Source organism: Microtus ochrogaster, unplaced genomic scaffold (genome assembly GCF_000317375.1).
Source record: "Microtus ochrogaster isolate Prairie Vole_2 unplaced genomic scaffold, MicOch1.0 UNK12, whole genome shotgun sequence".
Taxonomy (NCBI): domain Eukaryota; kingdom Metazoa; phylum Chordata; class Mammalia; order Rodentia; family Cricetidae; genus Microtus; species Microtus ochrogaster.
In genome coordinates this window covers 7,717,305-7,739,145 of record NW_004949110.1, presented here as the reverse complement: position 1 = coordinate 7,739,145, position 21,841 = coordinate 7,717,305, and the positions used below count along the sequence as shown (strand labels likewise).

The 21,841-nt window shown below is 41.2% G+C and overlaps 1 protein-coding gene and 1 pseudogene across 2 annotated transcripts in view; one reads left to right on the top strand and one right to left on the bottom strand.

Moving 5' to 3' along the window:
• The window catches only part of Clstn2 (calsyntenin 2), a 572,791-nt gene that overhangs the window by 203,472 nt on the left and 347,478 nt on the right, over positions 1-21,841 (top strand). The gene's annotated exons all lie outside the window — the stretch shown is intronic.
• Positions 5,698-16,108, bottom strand: LOC102002422 (annotated as a pseudogene).

Here is a 21,841-nt window from a genome sequence, read left to right as displayed (position 1 = left end):
ATGCATGGAAACAAGGAAGTGGGACAAGGGTATTTTCATTTATTCAGTTAGAAGTCTGGAGAGACCCACTGAGTCTCCTGAGAAAAACTGGTCCTTGGGAGTCAGAAGATACCGCTGGAGGAGGATGGGAGGATCCTTGTGGCTTGGTCATTAGAGATAGTCTAACTAACTTGCCCATCCCACCCATCTTCTACCTTGCTTCTAACCCCTCCCTCTGAGGACCATTAATTCTTAGGAATGCATTCCTGACCTGGCTATACTGAGTCAGTGGTCAGGAGTACAGTGTCCACCACATTGCTCCTGTGACTGATATCAGCCTCAGAGCCACCCAGTGAAGGACTCCAGAGCTACCTAGAACTCACAGGACTTTCAGGATGCTCTTATTCAATCTAGAGTCTCTAGAGGGGTAGTAAGTAAAATAAGTATTATCACTAGATGCCAAGCTAAGTTGAGAAAACTCCCCTACTTAGCTAGGGAGATGGGGGTGGACTGCCTCTGTTTTCCAAGGCTTTAATTGCTAATGACTTTGAGAGGGATTTGTAAAAGTGATTTTTCTCTGTTCAGTCTTTTATTATTTTTTTTTGTTCAAAGTCATTACTCACTGTGGTTAGCTTAGATGTTTGAGACAGCCCAGCCTGGCATATCCCCTATCGTGGCACTTTATAAATGTTCATGCTGATTAGAACTTTTATTTTTCATAATGACCCACTAATGTAATGATAATGCAAGTAATAGTCCATGTCTAATGGCCTCTTGTCCAAGGGCTGAGGGAATTCATTTAATGTATTTAGTGCCAAACTCCTAAAAGAAAACTATTTAAACTGCTGCATTCACTTATGCATTTTTATGAATCTCTGGGTAATAAAAGGGAATGGCTCTTCTGGAAGACGTTCTAGTTACTCGACTCCATTTTGATTATGTATACCTGCCTTCCTTATGACATAGCTGCTAAGATAGTCCAAATTCTAGGCTAGCTTCATGATGAGGCAACTATGGGGAAAACTGGGTCTTTGCAATCCGCTGTTCCAGATGAAGTGGGAACAGACTTTTAGGTTTACAGAGAGCCCACAGGGACAGCTGGCAGCTAGGGGACAGGAGGTTATTGCAGAGGTGAACCCTTGAACCCTGAGACTTATTCTCAACAAAGGAAAGGGTAGGAACCTTTGGACAGATACTAAACTACTGGGAACATAGAGACTTCCAAGACACTACCCTGTACCCCCACTGACCTTATCTTCTCTTGAGCTCTTTACCTCATGAAGAAAAATCTGTTTGCTGGTCTTCTGTCCATGTCACTTATACTCAGTTGGGCCTCAGTATCCCATTGAGAATAGGCATGGCTCCCAAGTCTCCTCTGCTGTTGGAACACAGTCTGTGAACAAAGTCACATCAGGAGATTTCTGAGAGTTGTGAAAAAAAAAAAAACCTCCAAGTAAGCAAGACAAGGGTCTTGCAGCCTCTCTTCCTCCATACCATGGGCTCTTCCTGGAATGTGCTGCCATGCCTCTCCCAGGTTTAGCTGAGTGGAGTGTTGACTTAAGCTGTTGTTATGCATATGCCTCTATGGGAAAACCTGGTTTTGTCACATGTCGCTGGTCCTTGTGGTTGAACACCTTACTCGTGACTCTGCTTAACCCTACAAATATAAATTATCTGATTCACTTAAAATGACTATTATTGCATGAGACTTTAGTCCCCCTCATTTTTAGGCCCCAGTCTCTCACATTCATGCAGCCAACTCGAGTAATAAACCCTCTGTCAAAGGGGCCAGCGCTCCAAGTACTGGCTGCAACTGTCCAGCGAGAAATTTGGATACAGATCCCAGCAAACAAGCTGGGAGAGAGTTTGACCTGAGAAAACTTCTGTCATTGAAATTTCCTATAGCTAAAGATGGAGCCGTCTTCCTCACCATGAATAGGGTTACCAGTGTTGACCTGGGGATGAACCCAGGTGTCTCATATTCTGGGCATGTGTTTTGTGTCTGAATTACAGCCTCAGCCACACAGCTGTCAATTTTAAAAATGGCCCTTGCTAGCACACTCAATTAGGTCTCTGTCTCTTGACATATGCCTTTATAAAATCCTGTCTTCTTTCTGAGCACTTACTCTGATTAAAATTATTAATATAATTACTTAGTGTAATTAGTGTAATTATCAGTATAATTATTAGTGCCATGCATCTAAATTTCTGCCATATACACATATTCACTACATAGTATTTGTTGAATGAAATTATTCTTGTGGACCTCACTGTGTCTGGGGAAGTCAATGTGTGAATTCCACTGGCCTTGTTCTTTCTGTGGGTGGAATCCAGGTTGAAAGTTATGTCCAGAGAGATGATGGTACTGCCTCCTCTGACATTGTACTTCTGGATTCAACATGAAGTTCTTGTCTTTTAGGGTTTCTATTGTTGTGTTGAAAGATCAAGACTAAAACCCAAGTTGGGAAGGAATGAGTTTATCTGGCTCACAGTTCCACATTGTAGTCTATCGTGGAAGCTAGGGCAGGAACTTGGAGTCAGAAGCTGATGAAAATGTCATGGAGGGCTGCTGCTTACTGGCTTCTTCTGCATGGCTTGCTTAGCCTACTCTCTTATAGAACCCTGAACCCCAGCCCAGGGATGACTCTATCCACAATGGGATGGCCCCCCTCACATCAATCATAGGCTTGTCCGCATTCCAATCCTATGGGGGTATTTTCTCATTTGGGCTTCCCTCCTTTCAAATGGTTCTAGTCTATGTCAAGTTGAGATAAAATTAGCAAGCACTAGACAAGTTTTCCCTTGAAGGTGTCCTCCATCCTTAATGCTGCAGGGGATCCCACTGTTACCTATTCTCTGCTCAGAGGAGCTGGGGATAATCAGTATAACCAAGGCACAAATATTTCATAATCTAAGGGATATTTAAAGAGCCATCTATGGAGAAGCTCTGGTGACAGACCTTGAATCCCATATCCATCACCACAGGGACTAAAAAGAAACCTGTTTCCTACTAGGGAAGCCTGTAGACAGTGAGGCTTGAGTCCCTGTCTGATTCATGGGGTGAAGAGGTGGATGCAAGGGCCTGCTGAGCATTAGCAGAAGAGAGCTGAAGGTCTCAGAATCCACTATTGAAGGGGAAGGTCCTGGCACATGTCCCCTGTCCCATTCTTCTCAGTTTGTTTCTGGCCCTGTGCTGTGTGTGGGCAAGTGCTACCTTACAAAGATAGAGGGATGGAAGGACAACGGTTCCCACTGGCACTGAACATACGAGAAGCTGCCAGACAGCTAAAGGAACACAAACACATGGGCCAGAACTGCCTTTCTATGGAAGACACTTGGCTTGGAGCTTTAGCATTCCACCCAGCAGCAACATGAAGCAGGGCTGCCCCTCCCAATTTAGGGAAGGCCTGGTTAAACTCCTCCCCACCAACCTGGGTATGTGGCCACTTGGATTGGCTGTGAGGTCTGAGTGCAGCAGCATGTTTATGTACATATGGGAGAAGGGTGTGAGAAAGGAACTGAAGTTGGATGAATCAAAGAGGTCTTTCTCAAAACGGTTCCCTTCATCCCTACCGTCCTTCTTTGAGAGTCTCTTTCCTTTAGAATAAAACATTTCTGGACTTCTCAAATTCTCTTAGAAAAAAAAAATGAAAGCCTGGATATGGAAGGCATCTGAGATGATCCACACTGATACCTTATGACATAGGGCCATTGGTCACAGAGGCTGAGATGAGAAGATGTGAGTGCTGAGGAAGTGCTTCCAGAAGATTTGGCTAGCCAGGAAAAGGGAAAGGATACTTAGTATCAGAGAGAAACTTTGACCTCACTGACAGCCATGATGGATGCTAGTTCATTCTTTAGCTTATTATACATTTATTGGTACCTACGGTGGCCAAGGCACAAGCTCTGGATAAATAGTGATGGGCAGAAGAGACAAGACCCCTGTTTTTAGGATTTCCATTCGTGAGAGCCAAGACAGGCAATAGAAAAGCCAAGAGTGGAAAAAGATAATGTCCTGCATGGCTATTATGATAAAATCAGTACAGGTGGGTTTGGATAGATTGAGTGGGCCTCAGGGAGATACCTCATATAGGGTCTTCAGGAGCAGGCACCTTGAGGTCTGACTGAGGGCAGTGATGCAAAGGAGTTGGCCGTGTGTCTAGGGAAGAACATTGCAGAAACAGTGCTGATTCCCCGGGGTAGCACTGAGTGTGGTAAATCTGCAGGTAAAAGAGAAAACCAGTGTGGCTTATGCTATCGTGGGCAAGAAGAGTAGTGGAAGTGAATCAGCCATGATCCCGGAAGTTTGAAGTGGACTGTGTGGTAGGCACCCTTGAGATGGTTTTTGATCAGACTCCATTGTAGAAACAACCACCCTAGAAGCTCTGTGAAAAGGATTAGAGCAGCTAAGAGTGAGGAGATGGAGGCAAACTGGGAGCTCTGGCAGAGAATATGGGAGGTAATGGTGTTGGCCACAGATGGGGCATTGGCAGGAGGAAGGAAGTTTTGCATTCTACCTTGTTGTATAAAACTGGCAGAGCTTGCTTATGATTGTGGATGGATGGCCAGGGAAAGGTAGATCAAGGTGCAACTTAAAGTGTTGAAATTTCCAGCTATAGGGGAGACCATTTTCTGATAAGAACCTATGAGGAAAGGCATCTGGCTAGGTAAGACATAAAAATTTCACTCCTTTTCCCAAATGGCAATGGGAAGGGAGAGGTTTCCTGAATATTTGAATGGTACTGGAAAATCCCATTGAGAAATGGTAAAATTCCTTGTCTGGGGCTTGTCTTTTGACAAAAGAATAGATAGGTCAGCTGTTAAAGCTGGCTTTTCTCTTCTCCTCAGAGACTGTGGGTTTCTTGACTGTGCCCAAACAGTCCTACTTGGTTGGTGCATTGGAAAAGCCTGTTGTTAGCATCTGAATGACTAGCAGGACAACATGCCTCAACCCAGATTGTTATACTCCCACCAAGTGTCCAGTCTTAGCTAACTTTCCCCATCCCATATCCTATGGACACAAGACAATCCACAAGTGAAGAGATTGTAGAATTCTAAGACACTCATAACTTGAGGTCAGAGTGTCTCAAGTATGAATATCTGAGTGTCTGAAGATAGTTGGGACCAAGATGAAGGAGTAGGAAGCTAGCTTATAGCCTAAATTTTCCTTTTATTTGTTTTCTAAAACAGATTTATTTGCAATCTTCTGGGGACAGTCTTTCACTGCATAGACAACTTTGTTTGAATTGTAATGTTCTTCTTAGGCCAGTCTTCACCCCCACCATCCACAGCTACTAAGACAATGATGTCAAATGAGCTTTATCCTAAGTGCTACTATTGATTTGTAGAGGCTGCCAGAACCATTCTATTTGGAAAGGGTCTGAGGTCATGTCCAAACTCAGTAGGATTGATAACTTACATCTGCAATGGGTATGAGAGAACATTTTCTGTCTACTTGTTTTAAGATATTGCAATTATAATTTCATATAAGAAAATTATAATTAAATTTCCTTAGGCAGTTCTGGGAATACACGTTTGGTTTTTTTCTTCTCTGCTTCATGCCTGGAACAAGGTATTGTGTATCATAAGTTCTCTATAAGTATTTTTCAAATGAATGATATTTGGTGATGCTTTTTTAAAGTGAAGGTGAAGGGGACTGAAGTCATGGCTAGGTACTGTGTGCATCTTTTTTTTTTTTTTTAGGGGCTGCTCTTTTATTAATGACAGTTTCTCTAAGGGGAATGTAGTGCCCAGTCCCAGTGAACAGTTATCTGAGCCCTGTACATCATCCCTTCCAGAACCTTCATCAGAAAAACAGTCCCCGCATTCACCTGCCGATGCCTTGTCGGTCGTAGAGGACGTTGAACTTGTTCACAAACTGGTTCATTGTGTTGCACGTTTTGGTGATGGTGCCGAGGTAGGCCATGAGCCCCACGTCATTGCATTGATCATAAAAGTCTGTCTTGAACTTGTCTGTGCTGAGAACCGGAAGACAGTGGCATAGGGCATAGGCCTCCCGCAGGATCTCATGGTTGAAGGCAACCTCTCCTAAGGGTACAATGAGGCTGCACTGCTTCAGAGGCCTTGACATATTCTAAAATGAGCTTCACGCGGCTGTGCAGCATCTTGATGGCGCTATGCTGAGCTATCAGGTGTTCAGCCACCGTGGAGTTCTCCCCACTGCCTGTTGCTGTCATCCGGGCCACATGGTCTACACCGATACGTTCAGCTTCCTCAGTGGCCAGCATGTAAGTGAGCTCGGCAAACAGCATTTGTGGCCTCTCCATTGATTATATCAATGACGGACTCAAAAACGCTGACAGGAAGGTCTGTGTGCTTGGTCATGGGGTTCAACTTCAGAAACAGGGGACTCTCAATTATCTCGCATACCTGTTTATGGACGTGGATGTCGGAGGGGTCAGGCGGCCCTCCTGTGGTATACCAACCCAGAAACTCCAGCTCCTTGAACACCTGTTTAAACTGCTCCTCCTTGGTGTAATAATATTCCTTGTCAATGATAATCTTCTCTTCCACGGTGTGGGACAGCAGCTCAAAGGAGTTCATCACTTTGATATTTCGCCCCTCCTGCTTCCCGATCAAAGCCCCAATCACCTGCACAGGCCGCCCCTCCTGGGAGCGCATGCGGATCCAGTGGTCTGAGATGTTGAGGATGACAAGGGGATGAAGAGCGACAGAAACACTCCCAGTCACTCCGGAGGCCATCACGCTGGGGACTGCTGCATCCACCTCCATGCCGCTGCTGCCTCCGCTCCCGTTCGCTGCCGCCCTACTGTGTGCATCTTGAGGAAGTATCTTAAAGACTCCATTACATCAGAGTATATAAATGGGGGGTCCCAGTTCTAGGCAGTGAAATTAATACCTTGACCATCCTTCCCATGTGTTCCCAGCTGATGACTGTGGGTGAACATACTGGGAATGCTCAGACCAACTCACTGCTAAGAAGGGTATGCCTCTGCGTGCAAACTTTGACTTAAAGATGCTGAAGGGTTTTGTTTCCTCCTAGACTGTCATGGCTCCCTCCTTGATTTTATCTTCATATAGCATTTTCTCCAATAAAATCTTTGCATGTTTAATCTCACATTGGTGTCTGCCTTGTGGACCTAGTCTAATACACCATGCCAACAGCAGAGTTAGAAGAGCCCTCTTCACTCCACAAGATACTAGTAGGGCATGTAGGAAATGTTGCCCCCATCCTTTGCAGAAGACAGATTGGGGAACAGATTGCATCTCTTAAGTCTTTATTGGAAGGAGATATCACTGCTAAGAACTTCAGTTTTTTTTAAAGCAACTTGAGGAAACATACTAAGAATTAACATGTAACTATTATTATAAATATCTTTATTTTCATTACTATACAGCACACCAAATGGCATGTCATCAATGCCTAGGCACCCTTCTGAAACTCAACATAATGAGCCTTGTGGTATATAACTCTACTTATTTTTCCATGTTCATATGAATCTTTTGGATTATCTAAGTTTTAAATCAAGTTATTGCTCATACATTCTGTGAGTTCTGTAGCAGACAATATGGATTTCTTGTTCCTAAACCAAACCTCTAATGAGTGTATGATTTTGTGACTTAGGAATTAGAATTCCTCCTACAAACTTGGGATTTTTGTGGAATTCTTACTCCATGCTAGGCCCATCCTAGGTCCATGTTTATTATCTACCACCTTCCTTCATTTCCTCTGTTTATCTACCCTCTCTGCTTTCCCTGACCCTTTGTCTAATTATTTCTAGAGGTATTAATAGGGGATGTCCTTCTGTATGCTATCAATATGTGTTGCTTTTATTGGTTGATGAATAAAGCTTTTTCAACCAATGACTTAGCAGAGTAAGGTTGGTAGGAAGTTCAAACAAAGGTACACACACACACACACACACAGAGAGAGAGAGAGAGAGAGAGAGAGAGAGAGAGAGAGAGAGAGAGAGAGAGAGAAGGAAATGCCATGTAGCCACCAAAGGAGAAATATGCCAGAGTATTACCAGTAAGCCACATGTGATACATAGATTAATATAAATAGGTTAATTTAAGATGTAAGAGCTTAGTGCCAGGACAGGAACCAAAAGCTACGGAGAAACCCTGTCTCGAAAAATCAAAAAAAAGAAAGAAAGAAAGATAGATAGAAAGAAAGGAAGAAAGAAAGAAAGAAAGAAAGAGCTAGCTAGTAATATGCCTGAGTCATTGGCCAAATGGTGTTGTAAATAACATAGTTTTTATTTGATTATTTGGACCTGGGCAGCCAGGAAACCAAAGTTAAGTCTCAGTTTACAGGTATTGATGTCTATAGAATTTAAAATTTCCTTCATCAACAAATAGTTTTCCTTAAACATTTATAAACCAGACATCTGGATTAGGACAATTTTATTCATTTGGAAAGAATTACAGTAGTTGAATTTTGTCTAGATAATTAACATCAGCAGTTAGAGTTTGTCATTCAGTGACAATCTTTTAATGCACATTCCTGGAACACCAGCCCCAAACAGGTGTCATGATAGGTATCAGCAAGAACAGAGGTTTCATGTATCAATTTGGGAAAGGATACTTTAGGCTTTGAGAGTCTCAACAAATGCCTCTTCTGTTTACCTCTGTGAGAAATAATTTCTCTTTTACCATGCAATCTTTGCCTGACAAGAGCACTGAAAAAATCAGAAAACAAATACACTTTAAAAATTCATCATGATGCTTTTAAGCTTCAACATCTTTGATAGGGATGACTTATCAAGTTTATTACTTTGTGTGGCTATTTCTATAACTAGGCTACATGAGATTAAGAGCTGTGGTTTGAGACAATCACTCTTCCCTACTTCGCACATTCCAGTTCATACAGTAGGAAAGGACCTCCCTTCTATTCCCTAGAGTCAGAGGCTCTACCACCTGCATACTGTTAGAGCTGCTGCATGCAAAGCCCTTTGCTCAACCACTTGTCTTTCCTTGAAGTCAGAACTGATCATCACTACAGTCACTACATTGACTGACTTCCCCCCAGTCAGTTGAATTCAAGAGCTGACAATGGCTTTGCCTTGGTGATTGCACTCCTCCTCCTCTTTCTCTGCCTCTTACCTGTTTGTCTCTAGATCTTCACTTCTCATTCTTTCTTTCCCCAACCTCCTCCAGTTGTTTGTACTCCTTTCAAATCCTCTGCCAGGCTATACATCTACCTTTCTGGTCTTGGAACAGCTTGGTGTCCCTAAATAACATTAACAACCCCCTAGAAGATTTTGTTTTGCTATAGATTTTTACCAATTCTAATTAATACTTTAGGTATTAAAACTTATAATATTAAACATATATACTTACTAGTTCATTTAAAAATAACCACAATAACCCCTATTCCAGGCAAAATAACATACTTTTTATTGAAAATTATTATGTCAAAAAATTTAAAGATTGGAGAATGCCATTGTTTTACAATTTTGCAGATGTCATTATTGTCTGGCTTAATAGAAGGCAGCTGGCTTTCATATCTGTGTCTGTACTCACTCTGTGGCAGTATCACATTCCTTGGGAAAATTCCATAAGCGAGAATTAAAGCAAAGTAACCAGATAGTACTGTGATACTTTTATGAAAATTATTTGGATCTTATCACCTCCAGAAAGTGTTGCTTTTATTGGTTAATGAATAAAGCTACTTTTGGTCAATGGCTCAACAGAATAAATCCAGGTGGGAAATCCAAACAGAGATGGAGAGAGAGAGAGTAGGCAGAGTCAGAAAGAAGCCATGTAGCTGCCACAGGAGACAGATGCCTCCTCTGGAGCCTGCTGAAACTTTGCTGGTAGGCCACCAACTTGTGGTAATGCACAGATGATTGGAGATGGGTTAGTTTAGGATATAAGAGCTAGCTAGAAATATGTATGGCCAAACAGTATTGCAAATAATATAGTTTCTGTGTAATTATGTCTGGTCTGAGCAGCCGGGAACGAACGAACAGCCTCCAACAACGGAAAAGGGTCTCAGGGACCCCTCCCAAGAATGCACAACCATGTTTTGAGAACTATTGTTCTAAGGTTTGGTACATAAATGACCCAGCATCTTCCTTACCATCTGATAGAGGAAAGATACAAAATGTTACTTACACGCAGTGCAATCTGTGCTATGCTGGAGATAACCAGAGGAAATGGGAGAATATGGAGAGAGATCTATCTCAGTCTCATGATGCATCTGTCTGGAAGGGCATCCTGGTCCCTGACTCACTTGCTGCCTGAGCAGAGCTAAACTGAGCAGGCAGGAAAGCAAGCATTCTCATGAAAACTGGAGTCCTTTGTTGGCCATGCTGGACTCAGAACTAAACATGAGGAAGATGACCTAGAGTATTTGGCTTTCAGTTTCATGATATATGAGGGGGGAACATTTTTTTAACATTCAATTTCTGTTATTCCTTCCCTTCCCAGTAGAAGCCAAAGCTGAAGAAATGGTAGATAACAGATCCCATAAATAAGAAGTAAAATTGCCCTGCCAGTGTTTTCTTTCTGAAACACTGAAAGGCAGGTGAGCCTTTTGCAGTGAATATACTGTAAGCCAGATAATTGCCATCCATCTTTGTGACCATATCAGGATCCAAGGCATGGAATAGAATTCACAATAAAAATGGATCATGCACATTTGCTATTTTCTAGTACAAAGTTGATAAACATAAGGCACAGAGGTTTTATTTATTAGTTTGCCAGTAGAGAAACAAAAACACACTGTCTTTACCAAAGGTTAAGAATAATACATAGTCCTATCCAATTCACTACCTTAGTTGGAAGATGACATTTCACAAACTCATCTTGGCAAAGCTAGAGTGGTAAGTTACTGATTTTAGCACTAATATAGAGTGCTAACATGCATCATTTAGATCTTAACATCTACACTTGGTTAACTTTCATGGAGATGCCCTTCACTTACATACATTTGAACAGCAATGGCTGACCTTTTCCGTAAATGATACAAGTTTGTCTTAGGACTGTAGAATTCGCTCCGGCCTGAATTGCCAGCTTACCAACCTGCCTACAGATTTCATATATGCTAAGCCCTGAAACTGTATGATGCATGAGTCAATTTCTGGAATGAACATACAAGTACTCTTTCCTCCCCCCTCTCTTTATGTATCATATTCATTGCCCAGTGCCAATATTCAGGCAGCTTTGGTCTTGGCTGTGTTATCTCCTTGTGCTAACACAAATACCAAGTGTTTGATCCCAAGCTTGACCTATAGGAAATGGAAACAATGCCTGCTGGTACACTTACCTATAGCTAGGAGAAGAATGACCAGTTGGGATGGACATCTGATCTCTTCCCATCAAGGGACCATGAAATTGCATGCATTCCTTAAGCTTCGAGAACCTCTGTACCCTTGTCCCTGAAGTGAAACTAATGCTGCCCTCAAATGACGTACCTGGGTGGATTTAGTGAGATGGTGATTGCTTAGCCTGGCACACAGTAGGGCCTCAGGAGCAGCAGCTTCTAGTGAACTATGTGATGGTTCTGATCTGATTATGGCAATTACAAAAGAGGTTTAGACAATTATCTTCGGGAGCATAAATTTCAAAGTAAGTTACTGTCTGGTTTTAGAGTTCAAATGTTTAAAATGCAGTGAAGTATGAGATATTGAAGTAATAACAATCTCGGGGAATTACAGATATAACAATTTAGTGCACACTTTAGTCCAATAATGTTGTTCAGTAGGAAAGACGTTTTGTGTGGAAAAATGAGCTGGTTCCCGCAATTGAATAGGGACATAAAACAATGCACTCTCCCCAGCTCCTGTTCTACACCACCCTTTCCTGAGTGGCTCCTGGTCTTCAGATACTCTCATTTCCCCAGGCCCTATGAGTTACGAAGTTCTTTGTTCAAAGAAAGACCAGTCAATTACTGGGTGTCTATTTGTGGCACCCTGGATCTCCTCTGTGCCTTGATCTCAGCTTGTGGATTTGAGTCTTCTTAGGGACCTTTGAGGTGTTATTCACCGTTTAGCCAGCTTTGACAGTTACCCTCCTAACAAGACTGTGGATCATGGTTAGCCACCTTTGTGGAAAGCAGGGTGGGATTCTGGGAGTATTGAAAGATTCAGCAAGGACAGTCTGTTGGAATGTAATACTAGAAATTTGAAACTAATTAGCAAAGATTTCTTCTTACTCCGTGGGCTTCTCTTCACCCAGCTGATTGTTTCCTTTGCTGTACAGGAATTTTATAATTTTATGAGATCAGCAGTTGTTGACCTTAATTCCTAAGTAATTGGAGTCCTCTTCAGAAAACCCTTTCCTATCCTTATTTCTTAGAGGGTATTGCCTATGCTTTCTTCTAGTGCTTTCAATATTTCAAGCTTCATTTGGAGAGAGTTTTGTTTGTTTGTTTGGTGGTGGTGGTAGGTGTGTGTGTGTGGGGGCTGATGGATATGGGTATAATTTCATTCTTCTGCATGTGGACATCTAGTTTTCCCAGCAACATTTGTTAAAGATGCTGTTTTATTTTTTTTCTATAGCGTGTTTTTGACTTATTTGACAAATATAAAATGACTGTAGTTACATGCACTTATGTTTGGGTCTTCTATTTTGTTCCACTAGTCTACATGCCTGTTTCTATGACAGAACTATGGTGTTTTTATTACTATGACTCTGTATTATAGATTGTAATTTGATAAGGTAATCCTCCCTTAATTATTTTTGTTGTTGTTGTTTTCGATTTTTGTTTTTCAAAACAGGGCATCTCTGTGAAACATTCATACTGTCCTGGAACTCACTCTGTAAACCAGGCTGGCCTCAAACTCACAGAGATCTGTCTGCCTCTGCCTCCCGAGTGCTGGGATTAAAGGTGCTCGACACCTACCCCCAATTCTTGTTGTTTATCGTTGCTTTTGCTATCTGAAGTCTTGTGGTTCCTTATGAACTTTAGGATGGTTTTGTCTATTTCTGAGCAGGGGTTTTGACTGGGATTGCATTGAATCTGTAAACTGCAGCATTCCTTCCACTCAACATCAGGGCCAATCTCGGATAACTTTGGTTAATTGTCCAAATGCCTTGCATAGAGACAGCCTCAAAACTTACTGTTGTAACAACACATAGCACCCCAATGTATAACTCTCTTCACCTGCCTTCTGACCCACTATTTAAGGGGGATAGTAATGTACAACTCATCCTGATATTACTAACCTTCAGTTAACAGCTTTGAAAGTCCTCATATGCCACACAATTGTTTGTGAACAGGAATGAAAAGATGGAAGGAAAGAAAAAAAATAGGAACGGTGGAAAAGTTCATGAAATGAGGGAGAACAGAAGGGAGAGAAATGATCCCACCTTCAGCAGAAGCCCCCATCAAGCAGTTAAAGATTAATGATTTAGTCATCCTTCCCGCAACACTTCCAACATATTTATAGCAGTACAAATAAGCCTCATTTCTTCTGAGTTTTAGCATGTGTGAGCTACACACAATGGGGTTTACATTTAAAACTCCCAAATCGGTACTTCAGCAGAGAGCCTTGCCTCTCATTAAGGATGGAGTTACCCTAAGATGTGGAACACATGGTGTGTTTCTATCTGGGTGCTGTTGGATTCCTACTCTTTGTAATCAGACATTGCTGATATGCCATTTCGGAGGTGTCAGAAGGTAAAGGCATGCCTGCTTCATTGACTAATGATGTATAATATTCTGCGAACTGTTAGGAACTACAGGCATCTTCAAGTCCAAATTATTGCTTACTCTCGGGGGTTGGCACTATTCGTAGAGCAGAATGGCAGGAAAGGGGCTAATGAATATGCATTAGGCATAAGAACACAGGCAGTAGAAGGAGATGTGGATGTACAGAGGAGGACGGGGCATTTAGAGCATGACTTAATCTGAAGGATGGACAGGCAGAATGAGGTATGGGATGCGGGGAGAGGGTGAGATGAATGCACACACATGGCATGGGATGACCACACCAGATTTCTGAGGGAAGCTGGGGAAGGAGCCCAGGCCTGAAAAGGTAGAAATAGTCTTGTCTAGACAGGGGCCCCAACTGTACTCTGAAGAAGGTAATAAATACTTTTTAAAATGTGACAGCACTTATTGTAGTTAGGAATCATAGCAAAAATAGACACCCACTCAAACCATTTAAAGAAAAAGATAGTGGCTTTAGAAAGAACCGATAGAGTCTTCATTAACACACAGTAAGCTGATGTGTCTGAAAGAGGGAGCTGGGGCACAGGGCTGGGAAGCAGGAGGAGACAGCTGGCTTCTTTAGTTGTGGTGGGTGAAGCTTTCCACTCCAGGACTACTTTCTAATCCTACGTCTTCTGAAATATTGGCTTCTCTGCTTTTAATGACTTCCCAGTTCCCCCTAAACACTGAGTGATCATTACATGAATATCATCTCCAACTCCTTAGAAACGTCCATGACATGTACCCATCCCCAAACAAACTGTAGTTTCTGGGCCTCAAAAATATCCAAGATACAATTAGCCCGGCCCTTTGTCATCTATAAGTTTCTTCATGGATGTGATGGCCACCCTGGACCAGAAGGCAAACTTGGATATGGCATGCTTAAGGCCAGGTTGGCCCCTAGTTAGAATACCGTATTTGACAGTGGATGTGGCTTACAAAAGAACAGGTTGGCCTCTAACTAGAATACCGTATTCTACAGTGTAGTTAACCTTGTGAAAGCTTTTTGCTATTTGTCAACCAAACATTTTACTCAGTTTTACATGGGGATTAGTATTAGATGAGGATTTGAGAGCTAACAGTGGCCATACAGGTGAACTTTAGGATGAAAGGAGAAAGGGTCAAAGGGTAAACCATCCATCACAAGGCTCCGCTGCTCATGAGAGCATTAACACACTTTTGCAGAGAGAGAAGAGAAGGGAAGCACATGGCATTCTCCCATGAGAAATGTTTCGTGCTCCAGTTAAAGATGCATTGGATGGTGAGACCTAATTTCTCTGTAAATGGAGCACAAACATCACATTGGCGCCCCCACCCCTACCCCCACCACCAAGTACAAAGACATTTTCCAGATTCTCAAACATGGAAAAGCAACAGGACAGGCAAGGCAAGCAGCAGACCTACAGGGATAGGGTGTGGTAGATCAACCCCCAGAAGACTTCTGCAGCAAACAGGAATGCTACCCTGTGGGAAACGGATACCAGGTCACTTCTGAAGTTGCATCTAAATTGAGCAAAACCTGAGCTGGCTGGCCTTGGTGTAAAGAAACAAACAGGCAATGTCTTTTGTTCAAGGCTCAAACATTACAGTAGAGCAATAGATAAGAAATAACAGTCATCCCCAAAGCATCAATACCTAATGTTTCTTCCTTGGTAAGAGGTGCTTTTTCAGTTTCCCAGGAAGCCAGAGTTTGTGAATTTCCATGTGTGAATGAGCTCTGTATCATGTGGATGCTTCCTGTCAGTTCATCCTAGTGGTGGCCTGACTCCTTCTGTTAACACTCTGGCCAAACGTAGCTACTCATGTCTCTCCATAGCATACTAGCTGCTTTTACCACGGGGGCTTTTCCCATCTATGGTCCCATGCCTGCCACCCTCTCTCTCATTTATACCTGCTTGTTTTATGGTCTCTGTGCCTATGTCTGTCTGTCTGACAGTATCTGTCTATATTTCTGTCTCTCTCTCTGTCTCTTCACTTGTCCTCTCTCTCTCTCTTACATGGATAATTTCATATCTATATTGTTCTAGGAGGGGCTTGTCTGTTTCCTGGTCACTCAGACTCCCATAATAAACACACAGAAATCATATTATTTAAATCACTGCTTGGCCCATTAGCTCTACCTTCTTATTTGCTAACTCTTACATCTTAATTTAACCCATTTCCATTAATCTGTGCATCACCATGAGGTCGTGGCCTGCCAGCAAAGTTTCAGCACGTCTGTCTCTGGTGGCAGCTCCATGGCTTCTCTTAGACTCTGCCTTCCTTCTCCCAGCATTCAGTTTAGTCTTCCCCACCTAGCTCTGTTCTACCCTATCAGGCCAAGCCAGTTCCTTTATTAACCAATGGTATTCACAGCATTCAGAGGGGAATCCCACTCACTATATAACATGGATTCTGGTTATTATGACCTCCCCATATCCCTCTTTCCCCTATTATCCCTCCATTTCCTTACATGTCCACTTTCTGCATCCATGACATTTTCGCCATTATTGTTGTTGATTTGTTTTATTGTTTGTTTTATTTTGGGTTTTTCTTGAGACCTACAGACTAACCAGGATCTTCTGTATGACCATGGGTTTGTAACCATCCATTGGCATCCTCTTCCCAAAATAAACACTGCTTACTGTGACTGGGTTGATGTGCCTGATCTTTTTCTTTAGCCTAAGTCTGTTTCTTCTTGCCTGTCCCTTTCTATGTTCTGGTTATAATGGGTTCTTTCCTGGTCTGACAGTTCCTGGAGGATAAGATTTGTATTCTTGTTCCACATAGCGAGGCTAGGTTTATACATAAGAAGATTCACCCTCTGACTGTTGCTTGATTTATTTTGACAAATGTCCCTGTAAGTGTTGTAATCACCATCACTGACATAGAAAACAACTCTCTCGAACTCAGCAAGCTCCTTATTCCATCTATCCTTAAACTTTGGCATTTCTAGAAATCCAGAGACTGACTTCGAACAGCATGCAATCTTCTCATTTGACTTCTTTCACCTATTGCACCAGTTAGTGGTTCAGAAGTCGACCCATTTCCTTCCAGATATCAGAAGTTGATCTATTTTTATTGTTATGTGAGTGTCCATTAGGTGGACACACCCACCAGTTGATCGTTGTATTGATTTTCCATTTGACAATACTTTGAATAAAGGCTTTATGATCATTTGTATAGAAGTCTTTGTGTAGCTTATGTTTTAATTTCTTAGGAGTAATCATAGGATTAGAACAAACAAAATACCAATTAAACTGTATTACTATGTGTTATTTTACATTTTTAGTAGCAATGATGAGAATTCCAGAGCACAAACAGAATGTGGTATTACCTAATTCACTGTGGCCACTTGAGTAGCAGTGTGGTAAGAACCTGCTGTCCCTTCAATGTAGTTATCTCTGGTGTCCATCAAGGCTGGGTACCTCTTCATGTTCATAGTTTCTCTTTATATAGTTATTTGATGACAGCTTTGTTAAGTTGTTGGTCTTTTTTTATTAGACTGTTTATCTTCTTAGAGAATTATGAAAATCGTTTCTGTGTTTTGGTTACAAGCATTCTATGTGATATGTTTTCTAAGCAATTTCTTCCAATATGTGGCTTTTAAAAATTATTTTTTCTAAAAAATGAGTTTTCAAAAAAGTTTACAATTCTGTTTTTCAATTACATATTTTATCTAGTGTGTTTCATGCCCCTTCTAATAATCTAATCAAATACACTAAGATCTGTTCATACTTATAAAGGTTTTATAATTTTAATTCTTATATATAGGACTATGATCCATTTAAAGACAATTGTTATGAATGCTGTGTAGTAAGATTAAAGTTTTCTTTTGTGTGTATAAATATCTCTCTGTCTCTCTCTCTCTTTCTCTCTCTCTTCCAAGAGCATTTACTTAATAGTCTTTCCATTTTCTTCAATGAATCCTTTGCTAGTAATGAATTGACCACCGATATGTGTGTTTATTTCTGGACTTTGTTATTTCCCACTAGCTAAATGCCCATCTTTATTTTAGTACTTTCACTGTCTTGATTGGGCAGCATTTCAATAGTCTTAATATCAGGTAGTGTAAATCACCCAAATTTGTTCTCTTCAAAATTATTCTTTTTCATTTTCATGTGTTATGAAAACATAATTTAAGTTAAAAAAAACTCCTGCTGTTACATTTTAAAAACTAGATCTAAACTCTTTACCTTTCTATCTGTTCTCTGAAGTGCCCAGATGGTAGTCATGGAGTTTCTTTGACTCTCCATGTCAATTTTAGGGACATTTAGTCATGATTCTATGGAGTCTCCCAATTCATGAACACTGTCTCTACATTTAGGTCTCTAAATCTACATTGTTAATTTCAGAGCGTAGAGACTTCACATGCATTTTGTGAGTTTTTCCTAAGTATTTCATGGCTTTTAATATTATTATAACAGTATTTTTTATTTAAAGTTTTATTTATCCATAATCAGTACCAATAATTTGCTTTGTTATATTAGCTGTGTTTTTTATGACTTTACTAAATACATTTATTCTAGAAGGAATTTTAGTATATAGAGGTTTAAAACTGAACAGAATGAGGGAGTGGAGTGGGAACTGGGATTGGTATTTAAAATTAAAAAGACAGAGTTTTTTAAAAAAAAATTTAAAAAACTGAAAATTGTGTTTTCCGTATATAAATATGATTTTACCCTTTCCATTGCAAACTGTTATTTTATTTATTGCATTGGTTTGAGCCACCAGTGAAATGTGAATGTAGGCAGAGAGTAGACATCCAGACATCCTTGAATTGTCCCTGCTTATATGGAAAATGCATCCAGTCTTTACTATTAAGCATGAAGTTAGCTTTAGGATTTTGAAAATGTTCTTTGTCAGATTGAGGAACATACTTATTGTTCTTTGATAGGATTGTTTATACATTAAATGTTGAATTATTTTTATTTTTATACATGCTTTAAAAATCCCCATTTTACCTCAATGCTCAGAATATTTTATATAATTTATGGATTTGTGTGTGTGAGAGAGAGAGAGAGACAGAGACAGAGACAGAATGAATCCAGGCTAGATATCTGAAAGGAAGTAAGAATTGGCTGTAGAGCTTAGGAATGTTTGGATGTCAGTTTTACTGCCATTACCTACATTCTTCCTTGAAATATTCATAAGAGACCTGAGAAATAAACATTTCCATTTTATAAATGGGGAACGAATAAGGATGGAATTATTTAAAAGCTCATACACAACTGGATAGTAGGGAAGCGCCAGTTCATTACTTCATGTTTGATTTCCTTCTACCTACATGCTTGCCTCCTTGCAGTTAGTCAGACGTCTACTTCCTTTCAGGTATTTCCTAAATATAAGCTCTTTAATCGCCCCTTGCATGTATTTATTTATTTTGCGTGTGTACCTATGTGGGCATGCATGTCTCATGGTACATGTGTATAGGTCAGAGCACAGCAGAGAGAAAATCAGAAACACAATCATTAAGTTAGTACAACAAACATCTACAAACGAGGCTGCTTCCAATATTCTGAAGTTTAAATGAAGCATGATTCACATAGTGAAAGAATAAGAAACCTGTTTGATTCCCACAGAATGTTTGCTGTTCTTAGACTGACTACTGAACCAATCAGAAAAGGCAATTCTTTTACAATACCTATCTTAGCTTTGTCTAAGTTACTTTTCTATTTCTGGGCTAAGGCATCACAATCAAGGCAATTTATAAGAAAGTATTTAACTTGGGCTTATAGTTTCAGAGAGTTCGAGTCTATGATTGTGAAGCAAAGGGATGGTACCACAAACAGCTGTGAGTTTACATCACTCTGTAGACCAGACTGGCCTAGAACTCAGAGATCCACCTGCCTTTGCCTCCTGAGTGCTGGGATCAAAGGTGTGTGCCACCACCATGGCTGTGAGCTTACATATTAATCAGCAAGTAGAAGGGAGAGGGAGAAGGGAGAGGGAGAGAGAGAAGGAGCGGGAGAGGGAGAGAGAGAGGGAGAGGGAGAGGGAGAGGGAGAGGGAGAGGGAGAGGGAGAGGGAGAGGGAGAGGGAGAGAGAGAGGGAGCAAAAATATACTAGGATAGCCTGAGTCTTTTGAAATCTCAAAAACCACCACCAGTGACACACCTCCTCCAACAAGACCACGCCTCCTGATCCTTCCTCAGCAGTTCTAGCAAGTAATCAATATTAGTTGGTAATACTACGACTACTACTGGTATTATTCGTAGTATTAGACCAATCATTCAAACATATGAGCCTATGGGGAACATTCTCATTCAAACCACCACACTATAATTAAGTTAAAATGTACATTTTATTAGTTTACAACCACAAAGATTTGGTTCATAGACAAAGCAAAGACATTATTTTTGTTTATGGATCAAAATAAAAACATTCCTCAACCCTGAAAAAAAAACAAGGCAGTTTGAATGTGGGAGAGAATTAAGACACATTCACATTCTTATTTTCCAAATGGGACAGTTAAACAAACCCTTTTGAGTCTCAGCTCCTCTCCTGTGAAATGAGAAATGTATTCTTACCATTGTAATTGTTGTACGGATTAATGAGCCCTGACTGATGAGGTGGCTCAGTGGGAAAAGCTGCTTGCCACACAGTGTGTGAAGCTGAGTTTGAGCCATACAACTCAGACAGGGGAAAGAGAGAACTGATTTTCTTTCTGCTGTGCTCTGACCTATACACATGTACCATGAGACATGCATGCCCACATAGGTACACACGCAAAATAAATAAATACATGCAAGGGGCAATTAAAGAGCCTATATTTAGGAAATACCTGAAAGGAAGTAGACGTCTGACTAACTGCAAGGAGGCAAGCATGTAGGTAGAAGGAAATCAAACTTCACTGATGCAGGAGCAGCCACGGCTTTAATGTTACGCTATAAACCCCCTCTTTCATGTATAAGCTATCACTGCTCAGAAGCCTTGGTGAGTGTGGATAATGAAAACAGAGGTGATGGACCCAGTACTGGATATTTGAGTGATGGGATGTCTGTGTGATGTCATCACCTTATCTTGTTAGTTGGAAGCATTGAAACTCTGGGATACTTCTTGACTCACCCAATTCCATCCAGAAGTGACTAAGCCAGAGTTGAAACAGGAAGGTTGCCTGCCTTGAGCTGGGTGGCCCAATGGATCAGATACTCCGGCTGAGCTTCTGGTGTTTGCTCTGTACACATGTCTAATGAATAGGCCCCTAGGTTTAATTAAGGAGAAAGGAGATTAATTGTTTCTCCCAACAGCTGCAAATTATTTACATTGCATTTGTGTTGATGGCTAATAAAAGAGCAGAGGTGGATGGGGACAGCCCAGGACGACTGTAACTCTTACAGAGTCCATAATGAAGTGCAGGTCAGAATGACAAAATGTAGGGGAGGATGAGCCTGCTGCCCCACGTGTACCTGAAGTGGGCAGAGCTGCTTTCTGCTCTGAGCAGGATTCAGTTAGCAAAAATGGATCTCAGGGGCTCAGACTTGAGACTGCTTGGGCATATATTTCCTGTTCCAGCAGACTGCCACTCCGTTTGTGATTGCTGGAGAATGGGTGAGAAATAGGAGCAGGCTGATTCAGGGTGTTGTTCCTCACCAATCCTAGGACAACTCCTAAATAAACTTTTGATGGATGATGAATTGGGAAAGGGAAGAGGAACCAGAGTTCATCTCAATTCTCTAAGCCCCTGATTTTCCATGGCTACTGAAACTTTTGTATGATCAGTAACAGTAATGGGTTATTCCATGAGCTCTTCCTGGAGAACCGTGAACAAACATCCACTAACTCTAGATGGAGCAATGGCAAGTCAAAGCAATGGTTTCAATCAAACCTAGCCTGGTGAACTAATGAGTTTATTGAGTTTACTTGCCGCAGTGTGAGGGAGAATTTAGAGTAGTGTGTGATCCCCCCAAACAATCATGTCACCAAAATGTCTGATTTCAGCACAGATGAAGACTTCCCCATGGTGGCATAGATGAATATCCCCTTCATTTGGACTTACATTCTCTACCATAGCACCATTGGAGAGTGCATTCAGTTAAGTCAGAGTTTCCTGCCGCTGAGAGGGGTGATGTGAGGGAATAGAAGACTTTGGTGGGGGTTTAATGACATGCCTCCTATGAGGTAACCGCAATAAGCCAAATACAAGGGACCTATTGGGTAGTCTCCAATGCTTTCACTTAGATGTTTATGGCTGTTATGCTATGAGAACAGTGCTCTGCAATACATGTGTTACATGCATGA